Here is an 18,516-nt window from a genome sequence, read left to right as displayed (position 1 = left end):
CCTTGAGTTACACAAGCAATAAATATAGAGTAAATTATCAAGATGAAAAAAGGAAGTTGTTTTTTTTTTAAAAAAAGTAGTGGCAATTCAGGCTGCATAACATTAAGCAAAGAGAAACCTACATTTCCATGGCACCATCCCAGATAACCCATTGACTTCAATGGAGCTAGGCTGGTTTACGCCTTTTGAGGAGCTGGCCCCTAGATTAGATTGGTAATTTACTCCCATTTAAGATCCCTTTACACCGCCAGAGTGTGTAAAGGGGCCTTAGTGAAATGAGAATCAGGTCCTTTGATCTTTAACCCAAATTAATTCCAGAAATTCCATCAATTTAAAGTTATTTTTTGGAAGCGAACTGAGTGGAAGACAAATATGTGATTAATGATTTCACAATGGACGTTTCACTTTCACCACTCCCATGTCACGACTCATTTGATCTGTTCAGAAGCCAAACATTACCAGAGCAAAAACAAAATAACTCCACAAATGCTCTACTTCACTTACTTGCAGATAATCAAGTTATATAGCAGGTTTCAGAGTAGCAGCCATGTTAGTCTGCATCCGAAAAAAGAACAGGAGTACTTGTGGCACCTTAGAGACTAACCAATTTATTAGAGCATAAGCTTTCGTGGGCTACAGCCCACTTCATCAGATGCATAGAATGGAACATATAGTAAGAAGACATATATATATACACACACACACACACACATATACAGAGAAGGTGGAAGTTGCCATACAAACTGTAAGAGGCTAATTAATTAAGATGAGCTATTATCAGCAGGAGAAAAAAACTTTTGTAGTGATAATCAAGATGGCCCATTTAGACAGTTGACAAGAAGGTGTGAGGATACTTAACATGGGGAAATAGATTCAATGTGTAATGACCCAGCCACTCCCAGTCTCTATTCAAACCCAAGTTAATGGTATCTAGTTTGCATATTAATTCAAGGTCAGCAGCTTCTCGTTGGAAAAAAATATATATAGCAATAACTGGTCTTCAATATATATTATTGTTGCCCCTTTGCTGTATGGTTGCAGAATTCGGGGTCTTGCATGTCAGTTTCCTTTTTTGGCAATTGATGATGGGGAGTTAGGTGTTTCCTAAGAGTAATTTGCATATTTACAAGATGAACATGAATCCTGTTTCCTTGAACAGGAGTGGTTAAAAAAAATATGCATGAAGGTAACACCCTCTGGCAGAAACCTCAAGTAATGAACCTCTGACCCGTCCTCAGAAGCAGCGGTCTTGTATCTCTGTCTCTTACCAGGTCCCCACTGGTGAAGGACATTCTACATCAACAGTGATAGAGTTATAAGTCAGTTTGGGATAAAAATGGAGCCCAGTTCTCAACCATGATTGGTCTGAAACTGTTTTATTGTCGCTATACTCTGGCCCTGAAGAAGTACCCCAACAAGACAAGCATCTTTTGCTTCCCAGGTCTCATTAAGAGAAATTTTTTACTTTCAAAATCAGGCAGCAGCCACTGATCTCAGAAACCACTCTATCACAGGCAAGGAATTTTTTTTATTCTAAATTGAGAATTGCTTTAGATACTCTGGGCCATACCCTCAGATGAAATCAATGGAGCTAAACCAATTTACACCAGCTGAAGACGTAGCTACATATTTTAAAACAATCCAGGCTTAGAGGCAACACACAAAGCACAATTAGAAACAAACTCTGAACTGCTAAAGGGGCTGGTAGTTACCTTAATAATTTAAAGGACAAGGAAAGCTTTATGAAGGCTGGTTCCATGCATTGCCAGAGACATGAAATATGCAACTTTCCTAATGAAGGGACTAATCCTGCCGGGGATGAATACCCTCCACACTCACTTCTCAGGAGGTATTCCCCACTTCATAGAACTAGGACAATAATTAGGTGATATTAGCACATTTTAAAACATCGTTTGTTAATAGCATCCTTACAGGTGGCAATAATCCTCAATGTACAGAAGAGAAAAACATTTAGAAGATGAGTTGGAGCACAGCTCTTTTAGACAGAACCATTATAGCGGCGAGTAAATACCACTGCCTCCAGTAAGAGGTCATTATTGTTGCGGTAGATGTGCACAACATGCACTATGCATGAAATCCTGGCCCAAATGAAGTCAATGGGAGTTTTGCCACTGACTTCAGTGGAGTAAAGATTTCATCCTCTTGGACTAAAACCCTCAAATACCCATTATAAGAGAAGAGTTTGAGACTAGGCAATTTACAAATTTATACTACTTCTGTAGTTTATATGTTAACATGTCCTTCTTGTGGTAAAGCCTGAACTAGACAAATAAGACTAATTTTGAAACCAGGCCTGCATTTTGGGTACATAAAAGACTTGTACACTGACCTGTTAGATAAGTGTGAAACTAAGTATTTGGGCCTCAGTCCAGCAAAACACTTAAACATGTGTCTAATTTTAAAAAAGCAAGTTGCCCCAATTACTTCAATGATTGATTTACACATGCAAATTCTTGATGTACACATGCACACAGAAACGTTTTGCATGCACAAAATGGAAGCCCTCTGAAAATTTAATCTAAGCAGAAAGTTTTTCAAGCGTATATTGTAATGGTTAGTATAGTGAGTACTTGTGTGTTGTGTTTGTCAGAAGAGAAGACAGCATTTCAACTGCACAAAATTTAAATAGGCTGAAGCTTCTGGAAACACATAGTTCATACTGGGATCCTCAAAGGCTTAACACAAGCATTAGTCACTCCCATATTCACAATATATTGTGTATCCAGCATTAGTGAATATTAAACAGATAGAATTGGTAATATGGTTGGTATGATTAGCAACGAACGGATATGGACCAGCAAGGTCATGTTTTAGGTTTGCAAAACCAGGGTTAGGTTTTAGTTTTGGATAATGAAACTCGCCTCTAGCAGTGACTCAGATTCAAGCTCCACTTTATCTGAACAGACACTTGGAGGAAATGCTTTGAATTAAGTGTTCCAGTTTTGTCCCATCATTAGGAATTAAACATAGTCCAGCATCATCACTGAGACTTGCTTTTTGGAAAAAGTGAAGAGTTTTGCAAGAAAAGATGGCAGACAAAAAAGATTGTTACAATGAGAATCATATTGGACATTGGATACAATATTACTAAAGAACTTATTCACTTATTCTGAAATTATTTGTAATTGTGGCATATTTAGCAGTTGCATTCCTCTTAAAAAGTTACTTTTTAAAATATCACTTTCATTGTCAAGATTTCTGCTGTATTTGTGGATAACAACTCATACTGTAGACATATTAATAAATGCTACCGAAAATGTTTTGTTCTTTGTAACTTTAAATAAGACTCTCTGTGATGAAGGCTTTTAGTTGACACACATGGATGCTACTTATCCTAGTAGTTCATCTCTAGCCAATGTCTCCCAATTTATTAATATATGGAATAAGGTATTTCAAAATTTTAAATTAAAGTGAACCCTTGATTGTCTCAAGAGGGCTACAACTGACCTATATAGGTTGTTTTACAACTATTCTCCAAACCAATCCTGGAAGCATAATCAAGGTATCTATGGGTATGGTATCTATAGGCTGGTTCCTTTGAGGTGATGAGTTCTATTGTGGGATGCTGAGATCCCTCAACTCTCCTTACGTCTAGTAAGAATTGAGGTGTCTGAGAACCTAACAGGATAAGGTCTCACCTCTTAGTAACATTAGAAAGTTCTGAATTAACACAAGGCACATACAAAATTATGCACAAGGTTAACATATGAAGTGAAGGTTGCAGAGCCTTTTCAGATCCAGTGCATTGGCTTCATATTACAGGAAGCACAATGCCAATTCCAGATTTCATTTCTTGACTCCATTTCCCTTCCCCATTTTTCCTAGATGCTTCTTAGCTACAGTATTTGTGCCATTTTGTCCTATATTCACATTCCCTTTTTTCCTACTTTTGGGAAAAGCATCTAATATCCATGTAGCATTAGTTTTTCTTTGTTAATGTCAAAAATGTTAATCCGTGAAGACTTGCTTCCTAGATAATGTTAATTCAGCTGCCAGTTTTATAATAGGATTATGCTTTCCAGGATTTAAAAATCCCACTTGTTAGCTACAAAACAGACTTCTACTAACAGCTATAAAATCTAATTTAATCCCTATTGGCATTAACCAAATAGCTGAGGTACAATTTCTGTCTAGCTACACTTAACACCCTGCTACCACTATAAATATATAAAATTCCCTTTGAAGTTATAAAGGAAACTGTTCTGCAAGATAAATGGGGTCTCATGAGTCCAATCATATGCTATCGCTAAGGCATAACAAATGTTGCTTACATATTGTAAGGATTATGTGGAAAGTTTATTTAAATAGATTAATCCGTGTTTACATGTATTAGTTCTCCCTTTGACAATGGAAATACAATTAAAATGACCTACATTTCTTGTATTTAAAAATAATTGCTAAAGTCATCTTACAGTTAACTAGTAAAATATTGACTCCGTCTGGTTGTTACCAAAGTTTAAAATTTAATCTAACCAGGTTCGGCTAAAAGAAAATGCACACCTGCAGAACATCACTCTCTTTATGTATGATCATATTTGGAATCCTTGGAATACAATATATGCAAGTTTTCTCAGTTTTGGTATGTATGTGCCCCAATATGGGTGTTTTGGGGCAACCTAATACCACACTTAAAGACATATGGGGAGAGAATGAGGCAAGCTTCCCCTCCACCCCCCTTTTTTTAAACAATGGTCCTAACATGTGAAGTCATAGTCATCATGCCTACGTTGCTTCCAAGTGGGAAATAGTCTAGAAGCAACATTAGCAGGACTCGTGGTATTCTGGTGTTACAGTGATCGGAAATGGAGGAAAACAAGTATAGGTTACATTTTTTTTCATTTTGGACAGATACTTGATAGTAATGTAGATTTTTCTGGAGATGGGAACAGAGAAACACTAAAAAAAAGCAGTAAAAAAAAAAAAGGATGTAATAGGCTTATATGATAATATGTAATATATCAAAGTATATCCATCCATTCAGAAGTTCAACATGAATCTTGGAGCAGTCAAGCCTCTTTAAAGATGCAAATTGCAATCAAATACACAAAACAGTGGGGTTTTGTTTATCCTTTCACAAAGGGTGCAAAGTGCTAATAAGACTCCACCGCTAGGCTGGCCACTTTGTTTATCAATAAACAGGAAGACAGTTAGGCTGTAATTTTCCTGTGTAGTATTGGTAGCCGAAAGAAAATGCTGGCAGCTTTGGAGTACAGGGTTCCAGTAATATCAAAACCTATCATTGTAACATGTTGGATTTTGAAAATTCATGCACTTGTATATGGGAACAGAAATATACTGAACATGTGCCAACATGTATGTGGGCAAATAACTGTGCACATTAATGTGTTGAAAGTGGTGTCAAAATGTGGTAGATTGAAAATGTTTCATTTATTCAGTTTTTAACTTATGAAAGTAGTTTAAAGCAGGAAAGAAACTTGTACGTTTTAGGTTGTCTTGTAAAACAATTCTTTGGTTAGCATGAAATGTGATTTTATAGCAGTTGCTGATGTTGGGGCACACTAGTTACTTATCTGTGTTTCCAGAACCAGCACTACTATTGCAGCTCAGTTCTAGGCAGCTGTGTGATTCTAACGCTAAGTGCGGAAGCCACACTGCTACTCTGCTTGCACTTCCCTAACATTTTGGACACCATTTGGTGTGTCTTTTTGTTCTAAGGCACAGACCAGACAGACACATGCAATTTTGTGAAGTTCAGTCTGAACTGGGATTTTAATGTGCAATACATGCATAGTTCTAGGCATGCTCTAGTTGTAGTAAACTAGACATGGCTTCACAATTATTTTGGGTACCTCAGATTCAGTCTGTTCAACACAAATGTCTGTTTTTCTATATAAATTGTTTAATGTAAGGTCTTTTCATGATTCAGATGGGAAAAACATTCTGTTAGCTTATGTAAGAACGAGGGCTTTAAACAGTAGTGAGTAACCCATGTTGTCTTCTGCTGAAAAGAGATACGTTACTTCACTCGGAATTGAAGAGATCATGGTGTGCGCTCAGTTGGAGATGGAAATAAAAAGCTGTTTTTTGAGGGGTTCTATTCTCTATCTTGGGAATGGTTTGTTGTGTTGAATCATGGAGTTTAATTCAGAACTCTTTGGTTGTTAAAGACTAGGCTGTGGACTGTCATGCCTAGTGGGCAGAGCAGGAGCTGGGTAGTGGATCCAAACCATGAGTCAGGGCTGGAGTCAGGAACCAGTAACCATGCCAGGAGTCAGAGATGGAACTACAAACTAATACGCAAGCCAAGGTCAGAGCCAGAATCAGGAACCAGTAGACATGCCAAGGGTCAGACCTGGAGTCAAGAACTAGGGTCAGGGTGAGGAAGCCAGAACCAGGAGCAAGGTGAGGTAGCAGGGACTGAGGAGGAGCAAGGTGGGGGGAACAAGGCAGGAACAAGCCTAGGAGCACAGCTAGAGCAAGAAAGGAGCAAAGTGAGGAGCATCAGACACAGGAAGGATTTCAGCTGTAGGTGTGAATGTATTTGAGTGGCCACGGAGCTTCTGCTGGGTTTAAAAGCCAGCCAACCTGCCCTTCCCGACCAGTCAGGTGGTGCAGTCAATCAGGTAGCCTCCTGCAGGCCAGCTGTGCTTGCTGGGTTGCCAGGAGACTGACTCTGCTGCAAGCCCTGATCCCTGATTCCATTAATCTCCTAGGGTGGACGATCAAAACAGGTCCCACACCACAACGGGAGAGGAGTTCCAACCTCAAAGTGAAGAAGGTAATGACCAGTCCATGACATAGGTTTAAGATCCAGTTGCCTAACTTCCAATCGTAACCTAAATCCAAGTCTAAATAGTAGCTGGCTGTATGATTTGCGCCATTAACTACCTAGGATAGGCCCAAGTAGTAGTCAGGAGATCCTAAGCTGATTCAGAAGATTCATCATCTACATGCAACTTAAAATCACTGATATCAACCTCTGTGTTTCCAATACCACGGTAATGAAGAATTTAGTCAGCTCATGAAGGGATGTGGAAATGCAGCAGGGCAAGTGGTATCATGAAAACAGTCCCATCTTACTTTCTCTTTATGGACACATTATCAGATCCAGTGTTGGAGAGGGAGACTTCATACATTTTAGGCTGGATGAAATCAGCATGTCCACACTTCCTTTCCACTGGCCCCCACTTGGTTCATGATGTACCAAATACCCAGCTAGTGAGAACGGTGCCAAACATAGCACAGCAGCAGCATCCAACCAGATTTCTGTAATACATACAAAGTTGAGGGTCTCATCTTTTATTAAATCATAGATGGCTGATGATTTATTTCCCACCAACTAAATGTTAATCATCATGAATTGCATGCTGAGAATCCTGACACCACTGGAAGAACGTGAAACCAAAGGAACAGAAATTAAATGTCTTGTTCCTGGTTTACACCATTTCCTTGAAATGTATTATAACCTTGTCTCCCCTTGCCAACTACCACAGCATCAAAGAACAAAAATGATAAGTTTAGAAAACATGAGCTCTGAGGAAAGTTTGAAAGCACAGAGCATGTTTAGTCTAGAGAACAGAAGGTGGAGGGGGGACACAATAACAGTTCTGAAGTATGTAAAAGGGCTGTTATAAAGAGGACAGCGATCAATTGTTCTCCATGTCCACTAAGGGCAGGACAAGAAATAATTGGTTTAGTCTGTGCAAGGGAGATTCAGGTTAGATATTAGGAAAAGTTTTCTAACTATAAGGATGTTTAAGCACTGGAACAGGTTGCCTTGGGAGGCTGTGGCATCCCCACCACTGGAGGTTTTTAAGAACATGTTAGACAAACAGCTGTCAGGGATGGTCTGTTATACTTAATCTTGCCTCAGCATTGGGGGAACTTTTGAGGTCCCTTCCAGCTCTACATTTCTATGACTATATGAACCCTAGCTCCTCAAACCAAAGCCCCTCTGCTCCATAGTCCCAGTATACAGTGGTGTTGTTTCACCCTTGTAGCCACTTTAATCCATTCTGACATCAAAGGCACAGATTTCTCATCCAGTATCCCACTGTACATGTTCTTGCTACTAATAATGTTACTCCCATCCACTTTCTATGATAAGTATGTAATATAACTTCTTCTAAATTATTTAATATTCAAACATCTGGATTAAATAAATCAAAACTATCCAGCAAGTCTTAAACATACTCACTGGGCCTAATCTTCAGCTATGCTGAGCTCAGGCTCAGTGCAGCTCAGGGGAGGGGAGGGAAAGTGGTTCTAAGTCACCTTTCTACCCTCCCTGATCCTGGAGCCACCAGGGGCTGAAACAGCCAAAAGAGCAGTTTCATCCTCTTCAGTGGTCCCATTGCAGTGGCCACGAACTGGTCAGAGTGCTGTGTACTCTAGCCCTGACCTTTCATGCCTGGCACACCTCTATATGCCCCCTATGAAGTGGGGAATAGTAAGAATGTAAATTGTAAGCTATTTGCGGCACGGATTGTTTTTTGTTCTGCGTTTGCACAGCACTTAGCACAATGGGGTCCCATTCCATGACTAGGGCTCCTAGATGCTACTGCAATATAAATAATAAGTAACAACAGCAGCCAGCTATGTCTTTATGCTACCCAATATGCCCATACATTGGGGGAAGCCCCTGCTCTCCCTTTAGGACATCTTTCAGGCTGCTTTCAGCTGCCTGAGCACCACAAATGGCCAAAACAGGATTGAGACCAATAACTGACCAAAATGTTGAAAATTTTCTACTTTGCAATCCAGAGGCATAAAATCTCCACTCTCCAGTTACACTGAATATTAATCTGATATTGGATTCTGCAATTGGATCTATGTGGGTACAAGGGTTCGCCTATACTGATCCAATTGCTGGATCCAGGACTTAACCTGTAAATACATTATATTGTTCATTATAGTTTTGACAGTGTACTTCAGTGTATTTGCCTCACTGTAGTATGGCTATTGTTTTTTAATGGTAGGTGTGTACTATGTATATTGCTTGGGCCTGATTTTCAGAAGTGTTGCGTAGACACGATTCCTCTTGACTTCATTTTGAGAATTCTGGGTGCTTGGCCCCTCTGAAAATCAGGTCCTTTGTGTTAAGAAAGTTAATAAAAAATTTTTAAAATATACACTTGTACACAAAACAATACTCATGCTTTAGCCCTGCAATGCACTGTGTCTGGGCGCACCACTGCACCCTTACACAGTAAATTGCCAGGTCACGGACTTAGCCAGTACTTGGAATATTTAAAGTACCGTACGAACATTAGCTAAGCTAAAAACAAAATTATTTCCCAGGTCCATTAATATATTCCAGCATGAAATTTTTGTTAATTTTGAGCCAAGATATTTTTCCCTACGTTTCTAGACACTATTCTGCCAGTGAGTTACATCAGAATATGTCCAAGTCAAACTTAACTGGATACATCTGAATTGCAGGAAAAGCAATAACTGGCAATTCAAAGTCTCTGTGCTAAAAGACCAGTTTTATTGAGCTCAATAAAGAAGAAAACTGCTGAATATTGTGACCTTCCTACAGATAAGGAGAATCATCAGATGAAGCAGATGATTGGCTTGTACTGTAAAACAATATGAACAAAAAACTTTGATTGCCACTATTACTGGTCAGGAGTGGTGGATTTTCTAGAACTGTGGAGGGATAAATAGGGGAATAAAAATACTTTACAACTTTTATAAAAAAATCTATATTCATCGGAACCCTTCAAAGATCTTTCTGATCTGGCAGAGTTTTTCTGTACAGTTCAGCCTCCCTACACTAAACTAGAGGGACTCTTGGACTCCCCAATTCCTATTGAAGAAATTTCCCAGGCTATTGAGTCTTTTAATAATGGCAAGACACCTGGGAAAGCAGCATTCCCCTTCTAATTTTGCACATCTTTTGAAGAGACGTAACTCACTATGCGCCTGTGTAGATTTAATCATTCACTTATACACTTGTCAGCAAGCTTTTTCCCTGTAGGAGAAATGCAATTAGCTACTGCACTAATTTATTATAAATAAAGCAAAGACCTTGTAAAACACACTAGTTATCAATGTCTCTCATAACTGTGACTGTAAAGCTCTAGCTAAAATTCTCACTATGAGCCTAGAGAAATACCTGCTACCTTGATAAATACTGACTAAGCCAGCTTTATTAAAAACAGAGTATCATACATAAAACAGAAAAACTGTTGATTGTAATTGAAGTAGCCAGAGATTTATGGAAACCCACTGCAGTTTTTTCTATGATGCTGCAAAAGCCTTTAATAAACTAGTCTGGGATTTTTTTATATGCCACATTGACCCATTTTATGAATTCATCTCCTATACCACATTTAGTCATAGTACTACTCTACATACAAGAGGCTCTTTTCATCAGTGATAAGAAATGAAAAATTCAGAGGGCCTCAAATTAGGCAAAAGTGCAACACAAGGTTGCTCTCTTTCCAGTATGCTGTTTGTTCTGACCCCATGATCAGATCATGAGGGTGATGTAGAAGGCATTCCCGTGGAGTGAAATCACTGTCAAATCAGCATGTATGTGGATGATCTGCTCTTAACTGTAATAAACCCAGAGTCATTTCTTCTGTATGTGCTATTCATAATGGAACAGTTAGAGAAATGTGGGGGTTTTAATCCTTTTTTTTTTAAACAGACAATTCAAAAGAACTAATTGATTCTTTTTCAGGACACAGCACAGCAATGACTCCCCTCCCTTGTGCAAAGGATTTGCCTTCCCCCCCCAGCCTTCACACTCTAGCCAGCATAGATGCCCAGGTGCAAGGTGAAGCAGTAACCGTAGTAAGTAAAATAACTTAATACTTGCCCAGAACAAGAAGGGACTGGGACTCTTTTTGGGGCAGCATAGTCATGCACTGCTCCTTGCTCAGGGAGCAGCCTTGAGGCTCAATCCAGCCCCAGGTTGTTTTTGAAGTGTAACTCTGAATGCTAGTCCATTTTACTGGTTAAATGGTCTCTGGTTAGACAGAGAGAACAATACAGTTTATTAACAGGAACCCGAAGCGCTTCCCCAGATGCCTGCCAGCTCGTAGGGGATTGCTTTTTCACCTGTGAAATGAAAACCAGCAGCAATACAATCTACGTAGCAGCTCTCAGGAGAGGAAGTGCAAAATAATGCTTGACTTGGGCCAGGCCAAATTTACCTACCTGAGCTGGAATTTAGTAACGCAATTAGGATTAGCACCTATATTATTTCAGAAGGTGCCCTGGCAACTGTAGTCAGGGGCTCAATTTTACGTCTCACCAAAAAGATATTAAGGGGAAAGCCTTTACTTAACGGTGTTCAGCATTGTAATAGGGCACTGATCCTGGGGCACATCTGCATGACCCAGCACCCTGTTTCGAGGTTTGGGCTGGCAGCTGGGTCAGGTGACCAAGAATCACATGACAGTAGCCCAGTCAATGCCTCCTCAGTCAGAGGAGGAGACACCTCCTGCTGGGGACCCAGGGTCAGAGGGTATGTCTACACTTCGAGCTGGGGGTGTAAATCCCAGCTTGAGATGACATGCTCTTGCTAGCTGCTAAAAATAAAGGATAGCCATAGCAGTGCAAGCAGCAGGAAGGGCTAGCCGTCCCAAATACGTGCCTATGGTCTCAGTCTGGTAAGTATATGGAGCTGCTAGCTCCCCTTGCTGGTCATACTGCTACATTTACACTCTAGTTTTAGCATGTTAGCTTGATCAGAGCTAGCACGAGTATGTCTCCTGAACCTGGGGATCACACCCCCAGCTCAAAGTGTAGATGTACCCAGAGAGAACCAGGGAGGGGCTCTGCCTACGAGCCAGATAGGAAGGAACGACTGAGTGCAGCAAGGGGCTAATGGAACGGTATCATCAAAGAAAGACTGTCATCTGCTATGATGGACGTGTCGGAAGCCATAAGAGGAAGAAGTATTAGGAAAAGTCAGGCAGCAGGACCTGAAGTTTGGAAAGGAGCCTAGCAAGTAGCTGAACACTCTCTGATGAGTCTGGAAAAGATGAGCTTGATTTGAATTGACATTGAGTTGTCAGCTTAATAAACCAGAATCCCAAGTCAGGGAAACATATAAATGACTTGAGTCTGTGTGCCATTATTTGTGAGTCCAAGAAAGGGAAAGTTAGGCTGTGGACTTGCCCAATGATAAACCGAGTAAATTGAACCTTCCACAAACATCTTACCTTAAAACACTATTTTGTAGGGTACCTACCTGGTTATTTAGGGTATGCTTACACTACAATTAAATACCCGTGGCTAGCTCAGCTGACTTGGGCTCACAGGGCTTGTGCTATGGGCCTCTAAAATCGTGGTGTAGATGTTTGGGCTCAGGCTGAAGCCGAAAGTCAGACACTTCACAAATGGGGAGGGTCCCAGAGCTCAGGTTCCAGCCCGAGCTCACCAGAGTTTTACAGCCCCACAGCCAAAGACCCGTGAGTCCGAGTCAGCTGACACAAGCCAGCCATGGGTGCAGACATACCCTTAGTTTCTCAGTATACTTGTACGCCATCCCAGAGAATGGGCTATGGCTTCATCCTTTGAGCAGGTGAAAATATTCCAGTTTAATTATGTACTTCTACTGTGCTGGCAACTAGTTGCGTTTTCCTAGCAGTCTCAGGTGCCGTAACTAAAGATACTACTCCATCCAATCTGCAGTGTCTAAAAAAGGTGTGAGGAAAACACTCCATAGCTGGCTCTCAGTCATGGCCAAGAGCCATTCATTCCCTCTGTCTACAAGGTCAGTCATTACTCGAGTACAATGTCCCCACAGCTAGGTACATTTTTCATTCACCACTCTTGTAATCAATTTGATTTGCTGGACTTTATAAGGGCGGAGCTGTGGATTTGCCTCCCCCCCCTCAGCCTTCACACTCTGGCCAGTATTTTGGTGATATATCTGAAGAGCCCTCTTGACAAAAAGATAGATGGTTAACCTTTGTTTTACTATTTCTGGGAGCAGGGGAGAGAGAGAGTGAGCCAGAGCACATGCGTGCATGTGTGTGTAAAATCCTGGCCACATTGAAGTTAATGGAAGTTTTGCCATAGACTTTAATGGGGCCAGAGTTTCACCCAAAAGAACCACATCTTGACTAGAGCTAGTTGAAAATTTTCTGAAAAAACGTTTCTAAATTGGAAAAACTCATTTTGTCAAAATTGAAAATTTCCATGGGAATGAACAGATTTCAACAAAATTTTGTTTAGAAATTTTCAACATTATCAAAGTGCTTCATTTGATTTGTTTTTTTATTTTGACATTTTTGGAATGGAATGTTTCAATTTTTCATTTTGAAATTATTTTCCAAAAATGTATGGTATTTTACAAATTATAAAATAATTATAAACTTTTAAAAGTTTATATAGGAAAAAGATTTTGATATTATTGAAATGGAACATTTTGATTGACGTGAAACAAAAGAACTTCAAAAATTTGTTTAATAAGAAATGTCAACATTTTTTGATATTGTTCCAATTCAGAATGAAAGCAAATTTGGAAATGTTGGAATTTCCAATAGAACCAAAATTCCAAGTTTCGACAAACTCTAATCTTGACTGAGATGAATCTCAAAGATAACCTTTGACAGAAAGTGTTGTACCACTTTGACAGATACATTGTCCCAGTGGAATACTAAATAATGTGACTAAATAAAATTCTCTGTCCAACAAGGCCTGCAACAGACCCACTGACCTAGATGAATTCCGGGCCAGTAGTAAAAATGGTTTGAAGGTGACAAAATGTTCTGAGATTTTCCTCAAGAGCACAAAAAGAAGTGCCAGCAAAGCATTAGTACGAAAGTAAGGTCTCTAATAGGTTCTCTTTATGCTGACCTGAAGGCACAAATTCTCTGCTGCTCTAAAGAATTGATATACTAAAGATAGCATCCTATTGAAGAAGATATACAATAGTATAGAAAACAGTCAAATAAGAGTGGCAGCCTGAATCCCCAAGGGAAATAACAGTGAGGTCTCTGTCTTTTTCCTAGGATGGAATGGAAAGTATTGGACTGAGATCTTAATTTCCTCTCTACAACTGGAGGAAGAATCTTTCAGTATGTAATCAATTGCAGACACAGAAAAATTATGTGTGCAACAGAATAAAGACAACCATGTCAGAGAACGTTGACTTCATCAGGCAAGACCCCACTATATTTTTGAATGTTCCAGTACAGTACTACACATATATGGAGTATATCTGGTACAATAAGTGAGTAACTGGTTGGTTCGAAATGAAAAGCCCCTTCAAGGCAGTGTCTGTTGGGCTGCAGTTAAATGTGACATTTGTTTTAAAAAACAACAAAACAAGATAAAAGCATAAGCTCTGGTGTTGACTCAATTAGATGTATGACTCTGGAGACATACAAAAATTATAGCTTCTCTACCAAAACCAAATATGGAAGTTTTCCCTTGTATAGATTTTCTGCCAGTTGTTCAAAGCAAGTTACTTTTCTCCAAGAGAACCTGCTTCAGTACAAAAAAAAAAAAAAGCACAACCTACTGCACACCCCTAGAAATCACCTATCATCTGATACTTGAACCCATATGGGGCATCATCAAACAATTACAATCCATACTTGATGAGGAACACATCCTGAAAGAAATCTTTCCCAAACCCCTTGCTCTGGCCTTCAAACACCCCCCACAACTTTGCCAAGATCATCATCAGAAACAAGCTCCCCACAGACCAGGACACACCAACTCAAAGCAGTACCAGACCCCACCAGAACAACAGATGCAAAACCTGCAGCCATATGTCCACTGGTACAATGATCAATACAACCCACAACACACCATTCAATATCCATAAGTTCTACACATGCCTAGCACAACATATGGTGTACCTCATCCAGTATATCAAATGCCCCAACACCTATGTGGGTGAAATTCGACAATCACTACACTTTTGCATGAACTCACACATAAAAATGATAAAAGACAAAATCACCATTTCACAAAATGATCACTCCATATCTGACCTTTCAGTCCTCATCCCTAAAGGAAACCTGTACAACACCTTCAAAAGATGAGCCTGGGAGCTTAAATTCATAACTGTACTAGACTCCAAAAATCATGGACTCAACAGACGCACTGGTTTTATGTCTCATTACAACAATCTATAACCCACTAAGGTCAGGTCTACACTAAAAAGTTAAGTCGGCCCAGCTATGTCATTCAGGAGTGTGAAATATCCATACCCCTGAGTGATGAAGTTAAACAGACCTAACCGCTGGTGTAGACAGCACGAACCTCTGGTGTAAAATTCTTCCGTTGACCTAGCTACCACCTCTCGGGGAGGAGGATTAACTACAGAGATGGGAGAAGTGTGCCCCAGATATGCTGTTGTAGCGTTCTAAGTATCGATGCAGGCAAACTCTCCTTTGCCCTATGACTGTGGAGGTGTTAATTGCACACTTCATTTTGAATGGTTTCTTGCAACATGTGTTAACTCCTTATGTTTAACAATCGGTTTCACCTTGTATTTAGCTGTGACACTCTGATTACCTTTCCCAGACCTGAAGAATAGCTCTGTGAAGCTTGAAAGCTTATCTTTTTCACCAACAGACGTTGGTCGAGTGGAAGATATTATCTCACCCACCACATCTCTCTCATATCCTGGGACCAACATGGCTACAGCAACACTGTAAACAACATTTTGAGACCTCCTAGTTAGCCAGTTTAATCCATTTAATATGTGCTATGTTGATTTGAGATTGTTCTAGTTTTTTTTTAAATCAACTGTCCTGTGGTACCAAGTCAAACACCTTACCAAAATCTAAGTATATTAAATCAACCTTATTACCTTCATAACCAACTTTACAGTCTGATTTTAAAAGTTATCAGGTTAGTTTGATAAGATCTATTTTCCATAGAATCATGTTGATTCACATTAATTATACTGTATAACCCTCCTTTAATTCTTTATTAATTGAGTCTCATATCAGCCGCTCCATTATCTTGCCCAGGATTTGTGTCAAAATGGCAGGACTATAATTAGGGCCCTACCAAATTCACAGTCCATTCTGGTCAATTTTATGGTCATAGGATTTTTAAAATAATAAATTTCATGATTTCAGCTACTTAAATCTGAAATTTCCTGGTGTTGTAATTGTAGGGGTGTTGATCCAAAAAGGAGTTGGTGCGGGGGTGTCACAAGGTTATTATAGTGGGGGTTGTGATAATGCAACTCTTACTTCTGCGCTGCTGCTGGTGGTGGTGCTGCCTTCAGAGCTGGGCAGCTGGAGAGCGGCGGCTGCTGGCCGGGATCCCAGCTCTGAAGGCAGAGCCGCCACCAGCAGCAGTGCAGAAGTAAGGATGGCATAGTGTGGTATTGCCACTCTTACTTCTACGCAGCTGCTTGCAGAGCTGGGTGCCTGGCCAACAGCTGCTGCTCTCCGGCTGCCCAGCTCTGAAGACAGTGCAGAAGTATGGGTGGCAATATTGCGACCCCCCTAAAATGACCTTGTGACCTTCCTGCAACTCCCTTTTGGGTCGGGATCCCCAGTTTGAGAAATGCTGGTCTCCCCTGTGGAATCTGTATAGTATAAGGTAAAAGCACACCAAAGACCAAATTTCACGGTGGGGAAGGGGAGACCACGGTCCATGACGCATTTTTCATGGCCATGAATTTGGTAGGGCCTTAAGTATAATTACCTGGATCATTCCATATACCTTTTTAAACATTGGCACAACATTAGCTTTCTTACCATCTTCTGGAACTTCCCTAGTGTTCCAAGGCTTGTTGAAAATCAACATTAACAGTCCAATGAGCTGCTCAGCCAGCTTTTTTAAAACTCTTGGATATAAGCTATCTGAACCTCCTAATTTAAAAATGTCTAACTTCAGCAGACAGACAGTAATAGCAACTACAGTTCACCATCTGTACCTGTTCTTTGTTTAGTGTTCTCTGCAATGTCCTGTTGGCAGTTGAGACTTCCAGAGATGAATCCTACAATATTTAGTCATACTATTCACACACAATAAATTGTTTACAAACTCAACCAATTCAAAGTTTATGTTTATACCATTGTAGGAGAATAGACTCAGGCTATGTCTACAGTACCGCATGGATTGACGCTCCGGAGATCAATGCGCAAGTGTTGATTTGACGGGTCTAGTGAAGACCCGCCAAATTCACTGCAAATCGCTTTCCAGTCGACCCAGTTGCTCTACCCCGAATGAGAAGAGTAAGGTAAGTTGACGGGAGAGAGTCCCCTGTTGACCCAAAGTAGCCTGGACCCCGCGGTAAGTCGACCTAAGCTACGTCGGCTCCAGCTACGTTAGTTATGGCCTGGTCTACATTATGGGGTTAGGTTGAATTTAGCCGCGTTAGGTCGATTTAAAAATGAATGCGCCCACACAACCAACCCCGTTCCGTCGACTTAAAGGGCTCTTAAAATCGAGTTCTGTACTTCTCCCCAGCGAGGGGAGTAGCGCTAAAATTGACCTTGCTAGGTCGAATTTGGGTAGTGCGGATGCAAATCGATGGTATTGGCCTCCAGGAACTATCCCAGAGTGCTCCATTGTGACTGCTCTGGACAGCACTTTGAACTCCAATGCACTAGCCAGGTACACAGGAAAAGCCCCGGGAATTTTTGAATTTCATTTCCTGTTGGTCAGCATGGCAAACTCAGCAGTACAGGTGACCATGCAGTCCCCCCAGAATCGCAAACGACCTCCAGCATGGACTGAAAGGGAGACACTGGATCTGATTGCTGTATGGGGAGAAGCATCTGTGCAGGCAGAACTCTGATCAAAAGAAGAAATGCAAATATATTTGCCAAAATATCACAGGGCATGTTGGAGAGAGGCTACAACAGGGGGACACAGCAGTGCCGCATGAAAGTTAAGGAGCTGAGGCAAGCCTCCCAAAAGACAAAGGAGGCAAACCATCACCCCAGGTCAGAGCCCCATACATGCCACTTCTATGATCAGCTGCATGCCATTCTAGGAGAGGACCCTTCCACTACCCCACCACTGTCCGTGGACACCTGCAAAGGAGGATTCTCACGCAACAGGGAGGAGGATGTGCAGCAGGCAAGCGGTGAATCCATTCTCCCCAGCAGCCAGGACCTTTTCATTACCCTGGAGCCAATGCCCTCCCAAGGCGGGATCCCCGACCCTGAAGCTGGAGAAGGTACCTCCGGTGCGTGCACATTTCTAACTACAGTACAAGGTTTAAAAGCAATAGTGTTTGTTTGATTTGCCCTGAGGAATTGGGATGCATTCGCGGACAGTACAGCTACTGGAAAAGTCTGTTCACATGTCTGGGGATGGAGCGGGAATCCTCCAGGGACATCTCCATGAAGCTTTCCTGGAGGTACTCTGAAAGTATGCTGAAATCATTGCAGCACAAAGCATGGCAGCGAATGTTCCTGGGTTTTGGTTGCATTCAAGCAACATTTGGTCTACATCTTTCTGTGCTAGCCTCAGGAGAGTGATATCATTCATGGTCACTTGGTTGAAATAGGGGAATTTTTGTAAGGGAACAGTAAAAGGACCCCGTTCATGCTGGGCTGTTTGCACTTGGCTAAAAGGGATCATCCC

General features: G+C 40.8%; 1 protein-coding gene and 1 long non-coding RNA gene across 5 annotated transcripts in view; one reads left to right on the top strand and one right to left on the bottom strand.

Annotated features, from left to right (window-relative positions):
• Nucleotides 1-14,523, top strand: part of LOC119565919 — a 122,506-nt gene extending 107,983 nt beyond the window's left edge. The window contains exons 1-3 of one of the 2 annotated variants that reach the window (XR_005224988.2): nt 6,687-6,760; nt 10,673-10,785; nt 13,959-14,523. This is a non-coding gene — a long non-coding RNA (uncharacterized LOC119565919). Of the gene's footprint in view, nt 1-6,686; nt 6,761-10,672; nt 10,786-13,958 lie in introns of those variants that run through there. The other variant, XR_006287314.1, reaches the window with a different exon arrangement.
• Nucleotides 1-18,516, bottom strand: part of CLYBL (citramalyl-CoA lyase) — a 222,111-nt gene that overhangs the window by 73,281 nt on the left and 130,314 nt on the right. The gene's annotated exons all lie outside the window — the stretch shown is intronic.

Source organism: Chelonia mydas, chromosome 1 (assembly GCF_015237465.2).
Source record: "Chelonia mydas isolate rCheMyd1 chromosome 1, rCheMyd1.pri.v2, whole genome shotgun sequence".
Lineage (NCBI taxonomy): Eukaryota > Metazoa > Chordata > Testudines > Cheloniidae > Chelonia > Chelonia mydas.
This window is presented reverse-complemented; position numbering and strand designations above follow the sequence as displayed.